Consider the following 12214-nt stretch of genomic DNA (forward strand, 5'->3'; position numbering starts at 1 on the left):
GATTCACTGGCGGACTCCAGATGGCTTCATAGTTAGCTGGGATTTTCTCCTTTGGAGCTTCTTTGGCAATGGCTACGCAAGTGGTGTCAATTTCAAAACCACTTAGTTGCACCTCCTAGTCTTGTTCTTCCTCATTTTCAATGTTGGCCAGAGTGTTAACCACTTCAGGATCTCCGGCCACTGAGACCACCTTTTCCTCATGAATGAACTTCATTTTTTGATGGAGACTAGAGGACACCACCTTCGCAGGATGCAACCAAGGCCTTCCCAAGAGCATGTTAAAAGCTACCGGTATATCAATGACTTGGAAATCAACATCAAACTTCACCGGGCCAATCTTTATAACAAGGGTAATGATGCCAAGGATCTTCCTCTTTGTATTATCATATGCCCTTATGGTTTGGGTGGTTGGCCTCATTTCTTCCAAGTTGATGCCGATACTCTTTGCTGATCTCAATGGTAGTACATTCAAAGCGGACCCGTTGTCAACAAGAACCTGGGGAACCACTTTGTCAAGGCATAGAACTGTAATGTGGAGATCCCGATTGTGTTGGCTTTCCTTAGGGAGCTCAAAATTCGAGAACATTAGAGACTGCACTGCATATGTTGCTCCTAATATATGTGCGAGGTGCATCAGATTTATCTCGATCGGCATTTGCACATTACGAGAGACTTTAGGATTGCTTCACGGTGTGAAGGAGACGCCATCAACATTCCCCAAATGGTGATATTTGCCTAAGATTTCTTGAGTTGAGCCAAGACTGGGTTCTCTGGCTCTTTCTTTACGCTACTAGTTTCAGCTTCATTAGCCCTTGGCTACTCTACTGCTAGAGCCTTGCCTTTGTTGTCTTTCCCACTTGTAGTTTCTATCACGTTGATTGGTTTTTTCACAATAATCCCGGTGGGATAACTATCTTCATCATCACTGTTGGTTAGGGTGGTTATCCCCACCATAGAATCATCTTCTTCTGATTCTCCTTCCCTGCTTGGGGTGGGAAGTCGAGGACCGCCACAAATATCCACCACCCTGGCTTGTAGCTTCTTGACTGCATTGAAAAGTTGTTCGAATGCAGCATCTACTGCCTCTGCGATTATGTCATCTGGTCCTATTTCCTCCAGATCATCCAATTGCTCCCGGTAGTAAAGATCACTGACAGTTACTTCCCTTAACATTTTGTCAATTTCTTATACCTTTTCTTGCATCCTCAATGTGTTGGAATACACTTCACATAATTTGTCTTCCAACTCATATGTGGAGTACTGTTCGTCCATATAAACTTGCGTTGGCTCTCTAGATTCCCCCTGATTTTTTGAATCTGATATAGAATCTTCTCCCTCCATGCACAGGGAAGGATAAATGCCACCTGTTGGATCAGCTATTAGGTTATCATTGCTAATGGCATAGACGAGAAACATGTCGGATGTTCTGGTGAGTAATATTCTGACTCATCTTCTTTTTCATCCTCGCTATCATTGTCATCATCCTCTTCTTTGCTGATTTCACTCCCACTTGATTCTTCATCAGATTCCTCAGGACCATCAAATTCTCTAGCATCCAAACGCTTGTAGCATTTAGAGCATATGGACCAAAAGATTTCCATAGGGTTAGTCCTATTATTACTGGCTCAAAGTTGGACCAGTCCTGACTCATCATCATCTGTGTCTCTCCCTATGTGGATTAAGGAAGTGTACTCTTTGATCTGCTCCCCTATGGCCAATGTGATTACTGCTCAGAGAAGATCAGTTGTAATCTCTTCAATTACCTCTGGATTGTCTTCTGAAGTTAAAGTAGGAGGAATTAGAGAAGTGGGATCACTCTCCTGGTCTTCCCCCAATGCATTTATTGACCCTGTTGATGAAGTCATCTTTGAGGAATCTGGTAGTGCAACCATATCCTTCCAATCGTACCTGTCCATCCATCATTCTTTTGGGTTATACACCAAACCTTAAGAATGGGATTGGTATGAGGGTGATGAAAGATATGAAGTGGGATGGTATGAAGATGATGTAATGTGAGAGGTAGGATATGAAGATTGGGAGGTGATAGGATGAAGAGGTTCCTCCACTTTGATGGTGGGGCATAGGTTGATGATATGGTGGAGGCTGATGATATGGCGTAGGTTGATAATGTGGCTGGGGTTGGTAATACGGTGCGATGGATTCTTCTGATGAGGAGGGATGGATGGGGGGCACCCAATCTTCTGACTCTTCCTCTGATGATTCTCTTCTTTTGGGGGTTCTTATGACTCCAACCCTTTGACTCATAATTTTCCTATAAGCACGGGCATTCATATGATTCTTCTGAGCTCTAGGTACAATGAGTTGAGTGGGGTCACTCTTCATAGTTTCTTCATCTAGATTGTTCACATGATCAGGGAGTGGGTTGGTATTGACATTGGGTGGCTATTTGATCTTGACCTCAATGGTTCCATTGTCTACCAAGTCCTGAATTGCATGTTGTAAACCCAAACATCTTTCAGTATTGTGCCCCTTCTGAGTGTGGTAGGCACAATACTCATGATCCCTATACCAAGCTGGAGGAGGGTTGCTGATCACTCGTGAAGTCACTGTCCCTAGCAAGCCTTGCTTCTTTAATTCTCATATACGGCCATTACAGGCATTCCTAGATCAAAAAATTACCTTCTTGGGCGAGGAGCCTTCTGGGCGGGTGCATCTGCTTGTATTATGAAGGGCTGTGAAGAAGTAGCTAGTGAGATCAACTACTGAACTGCATTTACCATATTTGTTTCCAGACCCTTTCCCCATCTGACTCGGGTATTCTTGCTTGCATCTTGGGAGGATCCTTGATACTGGGCCTCTCTCAGAATTCTATTCTCCACCCGTGTATCAGTGGCTATCAAGGCATCAAAAGTTTACAAATGCTGATAGTAAAGAACATCATAATAGGGCTTTGACAAGTTCTCTATTAACATCTCTACCTGATCTACTTCTAAAGGCCTATCTACCATCTTGGCATCCTTGTCTTTGGAAATCCATCAAGAAGGAGGTGAATCCTTCCTTAGGATGCTGCCTCAATATCTCAAGCTCCCGACGTTTCACATCCACCTCAGTATTGTAGGAGTACTATTTGGTGAAGGCCTTCACTACTGTCGCCCAATTCTAAGTTTGTGATGACTCCAACTGTGTGAGCCATCTCAGTACTGGTCCTGATAGGGTTAACATGAAGGCTTACCCCATCTATTTATCTGCAAGTTGCCATGACTTGGTTATGCTGAGGAAGACCTTGAGATGAGCCTTGGGGTCTCCTGACCCTGCAAATCTATCAGTCTTCCACTTGAATTTTTTTGGAATTCTTACTCCAGAGAAGAAACTCATTTCCTTAGAATCCACTCTTGGCCTTCTGAGCCTTTTCCTGCTCGAATCATGTTCTCTAACTTCTCCAACTGCTCTTGGAGCTTCCTTTCCTTCTCCATCTCCAGAGGCTCAAAGCGGACGTGTGCTACGAATTCCTCTTCTTCATCTTCAATCACTACCCTAGGAGGAGGGACCCTGGAATAGGCCCCTCATTAACCATTGGGACGGGTAGGTGAAAATCCTCTCTGACCGGTTCGCAGGACATGCTTTGGTTCCCCTCAGTCAACTCAGGAAGAATTCCTATGATGACCTATAGCTCCATTATGGTCTACATCTCATGCTGCCGGTGCCGGCTCATTCTTGGGATCAACTCTGGGAGGGTTCTGAAGTGTATGCAGTATCTGAGCTATCCCCCTTTTGACTTCAGTCATTTCTGTCTGTGAGGTCTCCACGGGACGGACCTAGGCTTGTTCGAGTGTTTCCATGTTGGGTGGATCCATGCTTACTAGGCTGTAATCGCCTGGTAGTAGACAATCTCAAAGAGATGAAGGAGATGATTCTGGATTAAGGCGCGTCAACCGATTACCATGACGCATCCAAAGGGACCGCGATGAATACTTGAGATGTGGAATTATGCCTGAACCAAAAGTGGTTTATTTTAGGATTCTTGAATTCCTAACCCCTTGTTCACACATTCACTAGATTATCAACCAATGATGCATCCAAAGTTAGTCCGCTTAATGATAGGGGTGGAAAGGGTTCAATGCCCCTGGTCCACCCAATGTCACAAGCGGGAGATTCATACAAATGGCTTGTCGAGAATATTCTCATAAGACATTCCATGTAATAAAGTCATGCTTTCCTTGCTCTTTTCCCACTAGGTGTCCTTCCTCCTGATTTTCTCGGGACTTCTCGGGACATGACGTGACTCTGATGGGATTGCCTTTGAGTCATGTATCTGGACATTTTCCTTAAGGATGAGGGACACCTTTTTTTCGAAACCCACTTTAGGAAATTAATTCTTTACGATGGGAATATAGTGTAGGAACATTCCTTTTCAAGACTGCAAACAAGTTTTACAATTAGCTTGTGGCGCTCCTTGCTTCTTCATTTATTTTCTACATGATGCAAGCATGCAGTGGATGCAATAGGACCGACAAGGCTTCCTTAACAGGATCTATATATGCAAGGTACATGATCCTTTTGATATACCTATAGGTACGAGATTGAGGGGTGACTTCCTTGCCCATTACTCGTGACTACACACAAGGTTAAGAAATTGGCCATAGGGTCGTGGAACCATGAGTGATTGTGTGCAAAATTATTTTGTAGGGTAACGATCATTCGATCTCAGAATACCGTAAAGTGCTCGGACCTCCCCAAGGGTGCTGCCACAAATATGGACATCCTCGCCGTATGATGATACATTCGATCTCAGAATATTATAAAGTGCACGGACCTCCCTGAGAGTGCTGGCACAAATACAACATCCTTGCCATTTGATGATACCTTTCATTCTTGTACAGGAAGCGGGTATCATTTGCTCTCAGAGTACTTTCCATGACATGCGCTGACCTCCCTGAGGGTGTGGGCATGATAGGGAGTCCCTCACCAAATGATTTCACTTTGAGCACGATGCATGATGCGGTTAGCGAATACAATTACAAACATGGGGTTAGCCAAACACGTTTTCAAACAAATGTGGTGGAAATTGTTCTTGCATTTAAAGGTAGCATCTAGTATTGGAAGCTTGACATTTGTCCCCAGTGGAGTTGCCACTTTGGGTAACGGCCGGAGATGGATCCCCGTCCTCTCTACTCTCTCTCTCTTCACCTTCATGGTGAATGGGAAGGTGGCTTAGGTCATGTGTGCTTCGCTTATGGGCCCCGCACCACCGTATCACCGCTTGGAGATACATGGAGGCCTATTTCGTAAGAGTGTAAAATTCATCATTTGAGACAGGGGTTTTGATGATGGTCCAATTCTGGGATCGGGATCATACAAATGGGGTTTGGAGTCATCACTTAGGGTTATGGGCCTAGGACCCAGGGGTGGGCCTGATTCTTGAGAAAAGGGCCTAAAATTTGGTCTAGTCCAGAGATTTAGGGTAAGTGTCAGGTTACAGAGTTGGGAAGGTGTGATTTTCCAGGGATGATTACCGGAGATCTATGGGTCTGATTTTGGCGTACCATATATCGTCAGAATCATATCTTCGAGCACTATCCATTTATATGGTCATCTTGACCAGATTCATTCATATATGAATAGTCAAATTAGACCTTCCTCTCTCCTACATGGGATTTCCAAGGTTTTGGGTAGGGGAATGTTTCTATCAGCACCTCTGTCAGTAGGAAGTCAGAGTCAGAAGTCGGAAGTCACATCTAAGATTCATATTTCATCATAGGCAGAGGAAGGTGACAAAATTGGGTGCCTACACCATCCAACACCAGACTATTGTGCCCCAACTCGGGAAGGATTACCATCACCAGTTATTTCCCCATTTCCCTCGTCTTTGCCACCATTTCACCCAGAACCTTGCTACCTATCAATTCCATATAACCCTTATCCTTATCCACCACCGCCAGAATACTTTCCCATGGATGGATGGTTAGAAGAAGGGATCCAATATTAGTGTTCAAAGGCAGATTGGTCGAATGGAACTTCTTGGACTGATATGTTAATGGATCTAGATACTCCCACTCACTCTACCAGATCGGTAAATCTCATAGATAGGGAAGAAGAGTCCCAGATTGACCCTACAACTCTCATTGTACCAACAATAGAAGAGGTCACGCCAGACATGATCAGGGCAATGGCAGCATTCACCATTGGAGAAATGATCTTAGATGAAATACACCTAATCCATATAGGTGGAGAGAGTGACAGTGGTATTGAAACAGTGAATGCCATTGGAGGAAATGTGCCCAATGTGGATCCAATAGATATCATTCTCCCAATTTTCCCTTCTAATGATGATCCAGATGAAGAAGAAGATGGGGATGAGGATCACTTAATCCATATAGGTGGAGAGAGTGACAGTGATACTGAAGAAATTTGTGAGACAGTGAATGCTATTAGGAGAAATGGGCCCGATGTGGATCCAACAAATATCATTCACCCAATCTTTCCTTCTGATGATGATTCAGAGGAGGAAGAAGATGGGGATGAGGCTATAGAAGGTGATCAAGAATCAAGAAATGAAGATCTAGAAGATCTTGTTGAAGAAGATGAAGAAGAAGAAGAAGGTCAACAATCAGAAAAGGAAAATCTAGAGGAAGATTTTGGTGAAGAAAGTGAAGATAATCAAGAGTCAGAAAGTACACATTTTGAAATTGAGTTTGAAGAGGAAAGTGAAGAAGAGAGTCCCTCTTACCACAATGTGTTCTACTTATTGAACCAAATGTGTGAAGATATGTTAGTAACTGAGAAAATGTTGAAGAAAGTCGCAGTCTGTAGACACCCAATTGTCACCCTCCCCTGGCTATGATGAAATATGGATCTTGGATGCAACTTCTGACTTTCGACCAACAGAGATGCTGATGGAAACACTCCCGAGCCTGAAACCTTAGAAACCCTCGCATGGGAGGGAAGGGGGGGGTCCAATATTGGCTTTTTATATACGAAGGAATCTAGTTAAGATGACCATACAAATGGATAGTGCTCGAAAATACGATTTTGATGATATATAGTACACTAAGATTATACCGTCGGATTGCCCACAATCTTCCCTGGAAAATCATATTTTTTTCGTGAGCATGTCGTGCACACCGACCAGCCAGCTAGCCAGCCAGCTAAGCCATCCAGCCAGCCAAGCTAGCCAGCTAGCTAGCCAGCTAACCAACCAGCCAGCTAGCCAGCTAACCGGCTAGCCAGCCAGCCAAGCCAACTAGCCAAGCCAACGAGCCAGCTTGCCAGCTAGCCAAGCCTGCCAGCTAGCCAGCTAGCCAAGCCTGCCAGCTAGCTAAGCCAGCCAGCCAGCCCAGCCTGGCCTGTATGCCCTTACTGTATGCTGCGTGCCGCTGTCGTATAGTCTGCGTACCCCCATTGCCTGCTGCATGCCCCAGCAGCACAGCCTGCGTGCCACTATCGCACAGTATACATGCCCCCCGCACGCTGCATGCCCCCATCGCACACTGCGCGCTGCCACCACATGCTGCATGCACCCGTCGCACAGTATGTGCACCCCCATCGCACAATATGCATGCCCTTGTTGCATGGCCACGCACACCTTGCCTGCACCGTGCGCATATTGCCTGCTCACCCATGCCAGCCTGACCCGTAAGCTGTGCACATTGCCTGCACACCCATACATGCATTCGCTTGCTGCCCATGCCCGCACCACCTTGGCTATTACCCGCACGTCATCCATCGTGCACCTGTGACATCACCTGCACTACTTGCCTAAACTAACCATACCTCGGCCACTTTGGCCTGGTCCTGTGCACAACTGTCAGTGACTAGAATTGGTGTTTCTCTCTCCTCTCACTTTTCCAAAACTTACCTTTTTCTGACTAAAATTTCTCTCTCCTCTTGCTTTTTTGAAAACTACCTTTTTCCAGCTAAAATTTCTCTCTCCTCCCACTTTTTTGAAAATTGCCTTTTTTGGCTAAAATTGTCCTCCTCTCGCTTTTCTGAAAATTACCTTTTTTAGGAAAAATTTTCTCTCCTCCCATTTTTTTGAAAACCCCCCCTTTTACCCACTAGAAAAAAGTCCTCCCCACCCATTTTTCCCTTCAACTCCCCCCTTTACCCATTGGACAAAAATCCTACCCCCTCAATTTAGGTAAGAGCTCCCCTTTCACCCATTGGATAAAGGGATTCCCCCTCTCTAATTTGGCTAGAAAAAACTATAAATACCCCCCTCCCTTAGAAAAAATAGACCAAGACACCAAAATCCCCCTTCCTTCTTTCATAGTGAAATTTTCCTCCCCTCCCCCTCTTCATTTTCTTCTGATCTTCGGAGCGATCTTCGTCAGGATCCGAAAACTCATTCGGATCTTTGAAATGTTCTTTATGATCTTAAAGATATTCAATCCAAATTCTTAGTTAGATCCAGTTTTTAGCCAAAAAAATATGTTCTTGAGCCACCTCCCTTGAGTGTTCTTGAGTGTTCTTGAGCATTCTTGAGCATTCCTGAGATAGAAACCCCCCTTTTTTGAGGTTCTTTGGGTTTACGAAGAGATCTTTGTTAAGATTGTAAACTCTGTTCGGATCTTCAAAGTGTTATTCGGGACTTTGGAGTTCTTCAATCCATTTTTAGGTTAGTCTGTTTCTTTTTAGAAATAGCCATTCATAGCCGAACCCCTGTCCGAGTGTCCCTGGAATCTTTCCAGAAATAGCCATTCCTAGTGAAAGCTTTGTCGAAGTGCCACCTTAGCCTAGCCCTCCCTTAGCCTATTCCCAGCGGAAGCTCTGCCGAAGTGCCTCCTCAGCCTAGCCCTCCCTTAGCTTATCCCTAGCGGAAGCTCTGCCAGAGTGCCACCCATCCTAAATCTAGAAATAACCTTCCCTAGCCGAAGCTCTATCTGAATCCCAATTTGAAAGTAACTGTTCCAAGCAGAAACGCTGTCTGAATACGATAACAATTAGCATCTCTCAAGAAAGGAAGTTGGAGGTTAGGACCATCTTCCCCTGACCAGGAGAATCCAAAAGACAGTCCGAGTCGGTACTAATCAGGGGCCCATCCCACTTGACCCGAAACAAGAGTTAAGTTCAGGTATAATCTCTCAACCAACTTGTCATAATGTAGACTTTATACATGCCTTATTTTAGTGTATATAGTAGTTCAATTAACGCATATATGTGTGATAACTTAGCCATACATGTGGAACAGTAATAATTATGGAAAATGTTCATTCTTAAGCATCTAGCAAGAAGACCAGTTGAACCGGGCAGATTGGGTGCTTAACACCTTCCCAATTCTATAACCTGACACTTACCCTAAATCTCTGGGCCAGACCAAATTTTGGGCCCTTTTCTTAGGAATCGGGCCCACATTCGGGTCCTAGGCCCATAACCCTAGGTGGTGACTCCAAACCCCATTTATATGATCCCGATCCCCAAATTGGACCATCATCAAATCCCGACCTCAAATGATGAATTTTACACTCTTACAAAATAGGCCTCCACTTATCACCAAGTGGTGATACAGCGGTGCGAGGCCTGCAAGCAAAGCACACCACGACACGAACCCCTCCCCTCATATGAAAGTGAAGAAAGAGAGAGGAGAGAGGATGGGGGGAGATGTATAGTCCATTTCTTTGGCCGCTACCCTTACACAGTCCGTCAAGAAATTGTCAAAGAAGTTTGTGAAAATCTTAAGGTTAATTTTGAGGATGAACCATTTGTCAAAGGGATTATTCTGCATGTCAATAACGTTATTCAAATACTTAAAGCTTAAGCTATCGACGTTTCGAGGGGTCCTCCAAGTCCACTATCTACATATGAAGAAGGGATTGAAGAACCTATGGCAGGCATGATTGGTGATATAAACAATGAGGATGAGAGTAAATACCCTTATAATATTCTCATCAAAAAGAAGCCTGAAGGATTCAAGAAAGTGATGGCCACTAGAAGTGGGAAAGACTACAAAGCCAAGGGTTGATAGTGGAACAACCAACTATCACGGAGACAGGGCAATGTAGCAGGCAGCCACAACCTGAGAATCAAGTATTGAGCTAGTTGAAGAAGGTGCAGGCCAATGTCTCCATTTGGGGTGTTAATGGCATCTCCTGCCCATAGGGAAGTTGTAGTGAAGTCCCTCACCAGTGTGCAAGTACCTATAGAGATGGATTCATCGTGATTATCTCAGATTGTGGGAGCCACATATGCTATTTAGGCATTGATGTTCTTTGATATAGACTTACCTCCCAAAGTTATCAAGCATACCAGAGCTCTGTACATCATTGTGAAATGCAATATGAATACAGTGCCTTAGGTCCTTATTGATAATAGATCAGATCTGAATGTCTTACCCTTGAGGGTTGCCACATGTATAGGCTTTAATCCAGATCAATTCAAACCCTTGGCTCAGATCATTAAGGCTTACGACAACACTAGAAGAAATGTTGTCGGAATTCTCACAACAATGGTGATATTTGTGTTGAGTTCCAAGTACTGCATATCCCAACCTCCTTTAATATTCTTCTGGGTCATCCATTGCTTCATAAAGCAGGGGCAGTGTCATCTACTCTGCACCAGAAAGTGAAATTTATATATGATGAGAAGGTAATCACTATTTCTGGAGATCCTCAGTTAGTCAACACATTGGCTAACATTGAAGTTGGAAAAAATCAAGAACAAGAGGTGCGTCTGAGTGGCTTCGAACTAGAAAAAGTTTGTGCTTCTATTGTTGAAGAGCCAATGAAGGAGAACATTCCAATGTCCTATGAGAGCATGTTGAATACCACTGTTGGTCGAATGATGAAACATATGCATCATTTTCTTAGAATGGGATTGGGAAAATACCAGCAAGGACCCATGAGGTTTCCTGAATTCCCTCACATTGTAAGAATGCGTGGATTAGGGTTTTCTCAAAAGGAAGAACAAAAGATGTTAGAAGATATAAGGAGGGGCCGAGGTGGAGCAAGTGCCTGTCGAGGGTTTGAGAATCAAAAGATGCTAGTAATGGCAAGAAAGGAATCCTCTTGCAAGAAAAGGGTTGTAAATTACCCTACCTTAGAGAGATACTTTGTGAAGGCAGTAGAAGGTTTCCCAGTTATGAGGATCTTGAGTTTCAACCTAAGAAAGAAGCAAAGAAAGCAGATTCTGAGTTCGAAGTCATCTATCAAGATTAGATTGATTGGATCACCTATAAGCTGGAGTGTCTACCATTTAAGGAGGAGAGTAAGGACAATGGCATCAGTGATATCTTTGAGATAGATGTGATTGCCACAACTGAAGAAGAATCCACAGTGGACCCTGCATCCCTAATTCAATCATCACAGGTTCTCAAGCCTCGTCTTACTCTAAAAGAAGTTTGGCAACATAAATCAGAAGCTACTTGGCGTCTTAATCTTCAAGTGGAGATGCAAGCCACATCTCTTCCTTCCTGCAGAAGATGTATCTGAAGGAGCTGAAAAAGGGACATTACCACTCTTTTTGTGGGATCAGTTCATATTCTAGAAAGAGAAGAGCTAGAAGGATGAATATCTGCCCTTACTATGCTAGAAGCAACTGTAATGGTTACATCTGAGATGGAGGTCAACGTTGTGACCGTGGTAAGGGGATCGCCTCATATAAAGGCTTGAGAAGTTAGATTTTCTGGAGTGACGGTTGAGTAGCCTGGGGCGAGGTGCATCTCTCAGGAAATTTGAATTTATGGATCATGAGATAGATCAAATTTTTTTTACTACAAAAAGTGCCAAGAGTAGGCAGGCTGAATCTGAACTCTTCTGCCAAAAGAAACTGGGGCATCTGCAGCTCCATGAAGAAGGTCAAAGTAGTGGTGTCAACAACACCTTTGAGGTAGATATTATTACCATTGAAGAGATAAAGGAAGGACCAATGCTGTATTTACTGATTCATCTAGCCCGCGAACCACTGCTCAACTGGACCAGTGCAGGATATGACTTCAAGCTCACTAAGACTCAGGCTCCAATCAGTTCTAAAATCACCACATAGTACACTGAAGATTCCCTTTCTGTTGTTGAGTCTCCTTTTACTTGTACTTTTTCTGAATTTCCTTATGTTAATGAAATTCTGCACTTTCAGTATGTTGAGTCTGTAATCTTTTCAATTATCAATGAGAATTCTGATTTCGAGTATGATTTGTCTCTTTCTGATGATGATCCTAACAAAATAATTGATAAATATCATGATTTGTTAAAACAATCTAAAGAAAAAAGAGCTAAACCTATGAGTGAGGACACTCGACTCATTAACTTAGGATCCGATCAAT

This window comes from Macadamia integrifolia, unplaced genomic scaffold, assembly GCF_013358625.1.
Source record: "Macadamia integrifolia cultivar HAES 741 unplaced genomic scaffold, SCU_Mint_v3 scaffold690, whole genome shotgun sequence".
In the NCBI taxonomy this organism is placed as follows: Eukaryota; Viridiplantae; Streptophyta; class Magnoliopsida; order Proteales; family Proteaceae; genus Macadamia; species Macadamia integrifolia.